At 32.6% G+C, this 12,009-nt stretch overlaps 1 pseudogene; it reads right to left on the bottom strand.

Moving 5' to 3' along the window:
* Positions 1-2,926: 2,926 nt before the first annotated feature.
* Positions 2,927-4,449, bottom strand: LOC148619013 (uncharacterized; annotated as a pseudogene).
* Positions 4,450-12,009: the final 7,560 nt, after the last annotated feature.

Here is a 12,009-nt window from a genome sequence, read left to right as displayed (position 1 = left end):
CCACCCAGTTGCTTTTAAAATGTCAAGTCCGGGATAGACGAAAGAGGAAAGGAAAACGATGAAACGATGAACAAATCAGTTGCAGATGGATACACCGTAATGATCCACGAGTTCATGATGACGACCATAAAACTTTTGTAGTGGTGACTTAAATCTTGTTAGCAACATAACCTTGTTCCAGAAGCCTAGCACGGTTTAAAAAGTCTGCGTAGTTACGGCAAGCTCTGTCATTATATAATGTATGAGTTGTGATGTGAAATCTCCATACACAGGTGCTGAAGGGATGTCGCTACAGTTGACAGGAAAGTTGACAATATGGAATGATGCGTCATCGCGTTTGTCGTATAGGTTGGTCATGAGTTTTCCTTTTCCATCTTTATATCACTAAGCTAAGGTCAAGATATGAGGCTGACTGTATAGTGTCTTAAATGTCCCTTATCTCAAGGTCTTATTCCCGTAGATGCGATGTATAAAATCCCCGAAACAAGGATTGCTTAAAGACACAACATAGTCTTTATCAAAGGATCTGGCTAAACAATGTTTTTTTTTCTTTTCGATCAGATCAGGTATAAAGTCTGCCTCATAAGAGTGAAGGAATAAGTCAGCGAGTAGCGGAGCACAATTCCTTTTTATTGGAATGCTGACCGTCTGTTGAAAAACGCGTCCACCACACTGGACAAATATGTTCAGTGAAAAATTCCAGCATTTTGACATCTTAAACAAAGTATGGGGGCAATCTCTATCAATTACTACAAGAATGTCTTTCTTCCAGTAGCCTTACCTTTTGTAACAGTATACAAAGTTGAAAGAGTAATCAAGGGAACCAAGGTTATAGCGGTAATCAAAATAATGTAATCCAGGGACAAAGACCAGACATGGAAAACAGACATACGCAACAAAGAACATAAAGTAACTAAAATCATACATACAAAGTAACAAAAGTAAATTAGCAACTCGGACTCCACTAAAAACTGGGAACATGGACCAGGTGCACTGGTGGGGCAAGCGTCCTAACTTTATATTTTTTCTACCTTGTACACCATACTGCCATATGACAAGCTGCATCAGTTCTACGTGAACTTATTCACCAATGTATACTTAGTATACAAAACAAAAAGAACGAAAAGATAAACCTATCTAGTACTAAGTAGAGAATAGGCAGATTTTGTGGATGACCACACTGATTCTAACAAAAAAGTACTCTGATACTTTACTTACTAGAGCGCTCAATACCATAAAAAATATTTATAATCTGATGAAAGAGTAATCAAGGGAATCAAGGTTATAGTGGTAATCAAAAGAATGTAATCCAGGGACAAAGACCAGACATGGAAAACAGACATATACAATAAAGAACATAAAGTAACTAAAATCATACATACAAAGTAACAAAAGTAAATGAGCAACTCGGACTCCACTAAAAACTGGGAGCATGGACCAGGTGCACCGGTAGGGTAAGCGTCCTCTGCTTTTCTAGAAACACCCGCCGAGTTGCTCATAAAAAAGTCAAGTCCGGGGTAGACAAACGAGGAAAGGAAAACTATGACCCGTTGAATAAATCAGTTTTCATGGTGCTGATGGATACACCATAGCGATCCACGAGTTCATGACGACGACCATAAAACTTCTGTAGTGATGACTTCCATCTTGTAGCAACATAACCCTGTTCCAGAAGCCTATTTGTTTTAGTTCTAGCGCGATACAAAAAGTCTGCGTAGTTTCGGCAAGCTCTGGCATAACGTATGAGTTGTGATATGAACACTCCATACGCAGGAGCCGAAAAGATGTTGCCACAGATGAAAAGAAAGTTGACAATTCTGAATGAAAAGTCATCACGTTAACTGTTTTTAGAGTGTTAAAAACTTGCCAATCTGAGATCTTTTGAATCTGTTCAAAGTTTTGATTTTTCAACATTATACATTACACTTCCACATAGTGTCATAAAACAAAAAATCACATATCTTATCAAATGGTCATTTAATAAATCAGACTGAGAAAATATTTGTTCTAATTCTTCAAGTTAGATCATTTTTATGAACGAAAAACATAAAAACTACGCTAATTGGACTTTTGAAATGCTTTCATCACTCCAATTACTGTTAGGCAACATTTTCGTACACTTTTGCGAAACCATTTATCTTCAAGTTATTGGAATTCTCATGGGGACTAATTGTGCACCACTTATTGCATGACCTCTTTCTATACTGTTACAAATCACAGTTTATGGCTAGAATAAAAAAAGACCCTTCCAAACAACATTGGGTAGAAAAATTTAATAACGCCTTTAGATATTTGGACGATATTTCTCTCTAAACTACGATGACTTGAGTATTTATACTAAAGATATATATCCTGTAGAAATGTCTTTGAATACAGCTTATATTGAAAATAAAGAATGTCCGTTTCTTGATCTCAGTATTCATATCGATAATGGTAAACTTAACACTAAATTTATGATAAAAGGGATGATTTTTCATTCCCTATTGTCAACTATCCTTTCTTTAGATGGTGACGTCCCCTTGTAACCATCATATGGTGTTTACATATCACAATTGGTTCGATTTGCTCGTATTTGTGACAATGTTTGGATTTTAACAAAAGGAACCTTTATATAACTGAGAAATTAATACATCAAGGTCTTCGATATCACAAGCTTGTAAAAACATTCACAAATTCACTTTTTTTATATACATAATATATGCTGATGATCTGCATAACACATAATCCATGATATCTTTAACGAAGTGGTACATGTTGTTCTCCGTTATGTATGAATATATGACGTCGTCCAAAATATTGATGATTCCTTCGATGTCCTTCTTTCTGAATATACGGCACAAGTCATGCATCGATGCCCTATCACTATATCACTTTATTAACTTAACAAGAAAATTCAAAGTAGAAAATTTGTCAGGTACAAAAGACCTTATTCGTGATTTAAAACTTTAAATAGGCTCTGATGTACCAGAAGTAAATAAACATAATATGGTTGTTGTAAGATTTGTTTTAATTGTAAACTTTGAAAGATTTGCAATCTGATCATTTTATGTACAAGTATTGATTTGTCATTAATTTTGTTTTTGATTAAAAATTCGTCCCATTTAATCAATAATGTTGGTTGAAAAGTACCAACAACCTCCAGTAAATCTACAGTGGGGGCATATCAGTTTCCCAATATGAAGGACATAGTACCATCTTAATGAGGGGAACTTGAAGACAGGAAGTACCAGTAGTCATTAAATATGTAAAATGTGATTTTGATTTTCTTCTTTTAAATGATATAAGTCCAATAAATATAATCAAAATACCAATTATTATTAATAAAATATAATTTATAGTAAATTCCTTTTCAAACATGTGGGATATTATTGAGCTAGTGGTTGTTGTTTCAGGTTTAAAAATAAAAGATGGCATAGAAGCAGAATGAGAATTAATTGTTCTTTCTTAAATCAAAATTGTTGTTGCCAATGTTCTAATTTTGAAAAATGACCAAATACAATAAATAAACGTAATGCTTGCTAAAAAAGTTCCAATTAAACCATGTGTACTGTTAAGATTTGGCCAATTATTTTCTATATCTATCTGACCATCTAATAAAGGTTCTGCCAAATCTTGAAATATGATTCCTTCCTTTTTAGCAACTTTAGCTGTTTTCTTTAAACTAAGATGTTCTTGTTGGTATTTTACAAAAAAATGAAGAATATGAATGATTACAAATGTTAAAGTCTAGAACATTAATATTCATATTTTCTACAAATGTAGAACTACCATTTATTTTTATTAATTGTTTTGAAGTGAAAAATTGCTGTAGCAATGCTAGATTTATAGGATGGTAATATTATTTGACCTTTTGCATGAAGTAATTGAGGGAGACAATTCAATAATTTAGTGGCTACTGAACATTGACAGGGAATATTCATTATGCATAAATCACAGCCTTGATGACTAATTTGTTTTCCTGAACAGTCTACTGAAATTTGTGGGATTTTATATACAACTATTGTAGAAGAATTCAAATACATAATTTTCGGCACTATCTTATTGAGTAAAAATCGAAAATCACATAATGATTGTACTTTATCTTTATCATTATTAAAAATAGATACTATACATGAATCTTCACTTACAGAAAATTGTAATAAAGGACAGTACACAGTACATATTGTTTCTTGCATATCATAACTTGTTGACTTGGAAGGGGTAAATATGTCTTCTTATCATGGGACAAAGTTAAATATACAGGGGCATCCATTAACTGGGTAGCATGCAAGGAAGTGTTTACTGGAACTGGAAGAGCAGTGACTGAAAATTATTCAAATTTTGCCATTTTATATGCTATTGTAATTTTTATCATTATAAAAATATCAGATCCTTTTTGGAGTATATAAAATTTTGGGACGAATAATAATAGTTAACATCTTTTTGAACAATATAAAATCCAGAATGGTATGTAAGAAGAAGGTATATATATATATATATATATATATATATATATATATATATATATATATATATATATATATATATATATATATATATATATATATATATATATACCTTCTTCCTACATACTAGCTAGTAATTTATACATCATATTTTATTTATTCTTATATATAGCTTATTTTTTAGTTATTCCTTATTTGCATTAGTAAAACAACTGCTTTGTTTCTTTTTTCTTAATTTGCCACTTTTGCATAAAGCTCTACTATTAAACCTTCACCAATATCTTCTTCTGCGACCCATGTGGTCTTTTTATAACCAACCCACTTAACTCTATAATAATTTTTACCATTTCTTTTCTTTTTGGCAACTAATATTTCTGCTAAAATTTCACTATCATCATGATCATCATCAGTTGCATTTTGTGAGTGATCATTTTTATCAGTATCTTTTTGCTTATCCTGCTCTAAATTTTCATCACCTACATTATTTGGCAATTGAGTTGCATCATCATTTTTATCAATATCTATGTTATCATCATTTTGAGAATTGTTATCTTTTAAATCATCAATATTTTGTCTTACTGGTTCCCTAACATTTCTTGGGTCTTCATAAGGTTTTATCCTATTTGCATGTATTCTGTAATTTAATAATTTTATGATCTGACATTCTTCTTAGTTTATAAGTATTATTGTGGCCTACATTAGTAATGTAATGTGGACCAATCCATTTTGCATGTAATTTTGGTGAAAGTCCTTTAGGAACTTTCATACATTGAAGCAGGACCCTATCACCCACTCTAAAGTCTGGTCCTATTGACCCTTTGTCATAATACTGCTTTGATTTTTCTTGAGATTTGTGTAAGTTTTGCTTACAAATTTTGTTAATTATTTTCAAGTGATCTATCAATTGATGCAAATGTTCTTTAGCCGATTTAGACATGTTGTTTTTTGGGAGAACAGAAATATCAAAAGGTATATTCATCTCCTTTCCAAAGACCACATGATAAGGGGAAAACCCTGTGGATTCAGTATTTGGTGACATTCTTATAGCCATCATAACACTTGGGATTAAGTCTGCCCAATTCATTATTTTTTTATCACAGTAAGTTCTTAGAATTTGACCAATAGTACTGTTCATACGTTCACATGTTGAATTTGACTGGGGATGGTATGAACTAGTATGATGTCGGGTAACACAAGGCTTGGATAAGCTTTGAGCAAAAATTTTGACCTCTATCATTGGTCAGGCTAGCTGGGCAACCAAATCTTGTGAACACTTGGTTGTAAAGAATATGGGCTATTTCTGTAGCTTCCTGAGTTTTAAGGGGGAATGCCTCTGACCATTTTGAAAAACTATCAACTATCAATAAAATATGTTTATAGTTTTCTTTTGTAGTAGGAAGTGTAGTCAAAATATCCATATGCCAACGATCAAAAGTATCAGTTACAAGCAATGGCATTAGAGGAGCTGGTTACTTATGTGCTGGCCTCTTTGCTCTTTGACATTTGACACAAGATATTACATAAGAGTAAACTTGTTGGTACATTCCTGGCCAATAATATTTCAAATGTAAAGCTGCATAAATACCTGTATGGCCACCTTTACAGTCATGATAGGATAATAAAGCATCTTCCCTTAATATTTTAAGAAGAACTAATTGTTCTATCATTGCTTCTATTCTAGGTACACCTTTAGTTCTGGGCCACCATTGATGAATTAATTCGCCATGTTGACCTAGTCTATAATTATCTTTATCAAAATATACAGTTTTAGCTTTCTTTTCAATTTTTGGTAAAGTGCCATTTCCTAAAAATGTAGTGATGTCAGTCAACTCTGGGCATTCACGTTGCAATTTTGCAACATTTGATAAATTGTAAAGTTTATTTTCAACAATTGAAGCAACTATTGGATCATCATGTCCATATTCAAATCTCATTTCAATGTATCTATCATTAATTTTTTGATCTTCATTTTGAGAGCATTTTTGTAACATTGAATTGACAATAGAACTTCTTCTATTTTCTCCAATCAAATGCCAAATAGTAATTAAAACTACTTCCCATAATTAATGTCATTGGTCAACAATTACCTGCTGACCATCTAAGCTTTTGTCAATCATTCCATCTTATTTCTTAGCGTCCCTAGTAAACGGATTATCTAACTTTTACCTGAGAACAAACAAGATAAATAGTTCTCTCTGTTCCTTAAAATTAAAATATTTCCCGAACACAATTAACATTTTATACAAGGTTTTATCTATTTACTTTATAAAGGCTTTATTAGCTAAAAAGATTTTACATCTAGTACTTACAAAAAGGACTAAATTAACATGCTCTTTGTTATAAAACTTTACGTAATACTATGTACAAAATATCTGTGAAATTATATAATTAACTTTTAATTCTCTTTACAAGTTTCCAATTTCAAGTTATATCTGAAATTATATTTTTTTTCATAAAGCCTTTTTATAGGGTAAAATAGATTTTATTCACTTCTCCCGTTATAAATTTTCTTTAAATACTAAGTATTATAATTTCCTTTCTTATAAAATCTTTACTATTTCATCTTATCAAAATTGATCGTACTTTGTCTTTCTTTCAATGGAAATATAAAATTTCCATATTTTGTCTATTTTTCTCTCATCATATGGAGCTCGCTGTAGTTGTAGAACAGTTCTCGTAGAGGCAGTTCTTGTGACAGTTATTGTACAGCTGGCTCTAGTAGAACTGCACTCGTACACGGACGCCTCTTCTGACAGTTCTAGCGGTAGAACAGTTCTCCAAGAGCTGGCGCACATGATAGTTATAGCACGAGAACAGAATAAGAGCCGGATCTGCTATAACTGTCAGAAGAGCCGGCTCTAGAGCTGGTCTATTACACTTCTAGAACTATCATAGAGTCGGCTGTTCTGACAATTTGGCGGAGGAAATAGATCTGATCTCATCTGTACTTCAATATTTATAAATAATGAGTACTATTAAAAACGACTATACCGAGCAAGGCATTCTTCATGCAGCATAAGCACACGTAACTGTTAATGTTTACTTACTTCAATTATAACTTTAAAGTTCTTATGGATGCCGTCGAGGACTATGCAAGAAAATGGATAAAACCAGAACAAGAAAACATTGATTCTCTGTCCGAGTGGTTAAAGGCCGTGAGGTCTTTCATTTTGAAACGAATGAAAGTTTTAAGTAGGTCAATGAGTGCCAAGGCTACATCAGTTTTCAAAGACCCCGATGTAGCAAAAACATTGTCTACTATACATAACAAATATGTTGTCGTACCAGCAGACAAAGCCAAAACGTTTTACATCCAATGTTTATTATCAGAGGTGGACGTAGAAAATAATAGCAGTGATAAGACTCATACTGCTACCACTCTCTCCAAAGAAGAGATTTTGGAAAACCAGAAATCTATGCTTTCCTCTTTTAGTCTCTCTAACAAGGACGATGGTTGTGATTTACCGTCTATGTACTGGATTCCTAAACTCCACAAGAATCCATACAAACAACGTTTCATAGCTGGATTTGCAAAATTTACCACCAAACCTCTTTCAAAACTTTTAACTTCTATACTCACAACTGTCAAAGAGGGTCTGCAGTCCTACCACAAAACGTGTTACTCCCGTAGTGGTATCAATTCAATGTGGATCCTGAAAAATTCAAAAGATCTTTTGGAGACAATCAGTTCAAGACTATAATCTGAATATAATAGATTAAAAGCTATAATTTTTCAACACTGTATTCTTTTATTCCCCATACTCAGTTAAAATCCCGACTTAAAAACATTATACATCGTTGTTTTTCCAAAACAGATGGTACACCTACAAATATATAGTTCTTGGTAGAGATTCCTCATACTTTGTAAGAAATAATTCCCAATCATCCTCCAAATATACAGAGGAAGATGTTTACAAAATGCTGGAATTTTTAATCGAAAACATATTTGTCCAATGTGGTGGACGTGTTTTTCAACAAACGGTCGGCATTCCAATGGGAACAAATTGTGCTCATTTACTTACTGACCTCTTCCTTCACTCTTATAAGGCTAACTTTATAGCTGATCTGATCAGAAGGAAAGAATATGGTTTGGCTAGATCCTTCAATCTCAGTTTCCGCTATATAGATGACGTATTATCTTTAAACAATCCTAATTTCGGGGATTTGATACATCGCATCTACCCAAAAGAACTTGAGATAAAGGATACTACAGACACTGTGAAGTCAGCCTCATATCTTGACCTACACTTAGAAATCGATGGTAAAGGAAAACTATTGACCAAACTTTACGACAAACGTGATGACTTTTCATTCAGAATTGTCAACTTTCCTTTCATCTGTGGCAACATCCTTTCGGCTCCTGCGTATGGAGTGTTCATATCACAACTCATACATTATGCCAGAGCTTGCCGAAACTACGCAGACTTTTTGTATCGCGTTAGAACTCTAAAAAATAGGCTTCTGGGTTATGTTGCTACAAGATTGAAGTCATCACTACAGAAGTTTTATGGTCGTCATCATGAACTCGAGGAATGTTATGGTGTATCCATCTGCATCATAAAAACTAATTTATTCAATGGGTCATAGTTTTCCTTTCCTCATTTGTCTACCCCGGACTTGACTTTTATGAGCAACTCGGTGGGTGTTTCTAGAAAAGCAGAGGACGCTTACCCTACCGGTGCGCCTGGTCCATGCTCCCAGTTTTTAGTGGAGTCCGAGTTGCTTTTGTTGCTTTGTATGTGTGATTTTATTTGCTTTATGTTCTTTGTTGTGTTTGTTTTCCATGTCTGGTCTTTGTCCCTGGATTACATTCTTTTGATTACCGCTATAACCTTGGTTCCCTTAATTACTCTTTCAAAATTATCCCCCCAAAAAAAAACACAAAAAAAAAAAACAAGAAAAAAACAACAACAACAAAAAACAACCTATTACAAATTGTTACCTAACAGCAGCGTATTTATAGTGTGTAATGTAAATTGTAATAATATATATATTTTTTTCATATAACATGAATGATCAGTTGTGTACAGTTGTGTATTTTTCACGTCGTGTCTGAACCTCAGCATTGTGATCTTTTATTTTATATTTAAATGTTTCTCACTCTAACAAATGTACTCGAAAGATTTGAACACGTTGGGTAGACAAAGAGTGATTTGAAAACATTTGTGAAAATTAAACAATATGATGTGACGAAGATTTTTTCTCTTGTAAATACTATTCAACATTAGCCTGTCGGACTCGTTTATATATCTCATAATTTCGAAATCGAAATTACTGTGAAAACTTTATTATTCTGATATATACATGTACTATATACCATGCAGCAATCCTTGATGCTGCTAAATGTAGTATGTCTGACTGCAAAACGTGACCTTTTTCGTTGGTGACATGAAAAAATACAGCATCTCATTTCGACTCTAATATATATTGTGAAGTTCTAATTTTTGAAGCAAAAGAACCCTGTTCAAAGCTAAAATACCCAATTGACTATAAAAATGGAAATGTCAAGTTGGAGAAACCCACGTAACATGTAAACTGACAAGAACAAATAATCACAAAAGACAAAATGAAATCGCACACTGGAAAGATGAGTGGTTCCATAGAAGTCTTACGTCTGTCGTTACATTGTCTATTTGAGACCACTCAAAGACAAGAAAGTGTCGTCTGCCTCGTGGTCATAGTCACTTTCAACTTAGACTTTTTTCAGTCATCACCTTCTCCTTCGTACTTATTTACGACATGTACATAACGCATGAGCAATTCACTTCAAATTTATCTATTTAATTTAATTTTGGTATTAAAATGTTAGGTCGTTGCAAGAAAGTAAAACCGTCGAACCCGGTGTTAAATCAATATTCCGTGATTTCGCAAATATAAGAATACTTATGAACAAGTTCTCGTAAATAAACATAATTATGTTGACGGACGCCAACGACGACGACGCCAACGACGATGCCGACGACAGGGGTAACGATACAATTATACGACCGATTTTTTATGCGGTCGTATGAATATAAGATAACTCTGCAGACTATATAATAACTGTTCTTGGTAATAAATAATAAGTGCCCAGTATGCGTTTGAGTTTCCTGAAAAAAAAATGAATAAAAATTGTATGTATGGCTAGCCAAAGTGGACAAAAAAGAGTGTTTTCTAATATCAAAAAATGATTATTTAATATTACAAATTTGATTTCTAATATTACAAAACCATTTTTTAATATTAAAAAATCACTTTTTGATATTAAAGAATTCAATTGAATTTCCAACATAAAAAATGATTTTTTAATATTAGAAATTAATTTTCTTATAATAGAAAATGGATTTGTTGTATTCAATTACAATTTTTTAATATTAGAAAATCATTTTGTAATATTAAAAAATGTGTCTGACTTTGCAATGTTGCAAAATGATTTTTAATATTGCAAATTCATTTTCTAATTTTACAAATTCAATTTGTAATATTACTAAATCAGGTATTTGTAATATTAGAAAATGAATTTTTAATATTAATAAATGCATTTCTAATATTAAAAAATATTTTCTAAAAATAAAAAAAACTTTCTGTTCAAACCAATTGATCAGAGAAGTACTGCATGTTTTAAAGCGTTATGACCAAATGACTGTCATGGAATGTAATACTTAATGTTCTTTCGCAATGATTCCTGGTTGCACGCGAAAAAGATGCGATTTAATGGACGTGTTGTCGGTAAAGGTGTTTGATCCCCCCCCCCCCAATGAAGTTGGGTATATAATCACCTGTCAGTCACCCTTGTTGTATTTAAACATAAAAAATGAGACGGCGAAAACATTACGTTTATGGTGAAATATATTTACGATTTCTCGATTATTGGTCCTCGGGTCTGTTATAAAAAAAAATGCCAATATTTTCATGAGGCATTTGCCCTGGAATCCGACGCAGAAGCCGCAATATATGCGTTAGGGATTCATAATAAAAGCCAATCAATATGAAGTAAGCAATGAGTGAGGGGCAATGACCCATGTCCGGATCCATTGACATAATTTTCTGTTAATATTTACTTCGTCATTGATCTGGAAATGATCCAAATCTGAAAGGTAATACTATGTTAATACCCCATTTAGGAATGTTATTATGTAACACAATTTTAACATCACGTGAATGTTTACATCTCTGGTTGTTTTGCACTACTTCTGTCAAGGGCAAGTTTGAGGTCATAACATATAAACATCTAAATTGTGGTGTATTAAATATCTATGTGAAATGTATACGTTATATACTTCACTACTCATGTGTCCCGTTTTAAAATGTCAAATAACTCGAGATCCAATCCGAACAATATGAAATGAATAATTTCGATGAATACGGAAAATAAATATTTTAATCATTAATAAACCATTGAGAACTGATAGATATAAATAGTTAGTCAATGAACTATAAACCTTAGTTTTTTTGCATTTTACATCTTCAACTCATCTTGAAGTTTATTTAGAAAAGGTAATTGTCTTGGTAACCACTATGATACTGTGAGCATTACAACTGAATGAATTAACCACACATATTAAATCCTACCATCTTCAATGGT

Source organism: Perna viridis, chromosome 4 (assembly GCF_037379345.1).
Source record: "Perna viridis isolate PV_CMFRI_1.1 ecotype Kerala chromosome 4, ASM3737934v1, whole genome shotgun sequence".
In the NCBI taxonomy this organism is placed as follows: domain Eukaryota; kingdom Metazoa; phylum Mollusca; class Bivalvia; order Mytilida; family Mytilidae; genus Perna; species Perna viridis.
Note: the sequence above shows the minus strand (reverse complement) of the source record. Positions and strands in the feature narration are given on the sequence as shown.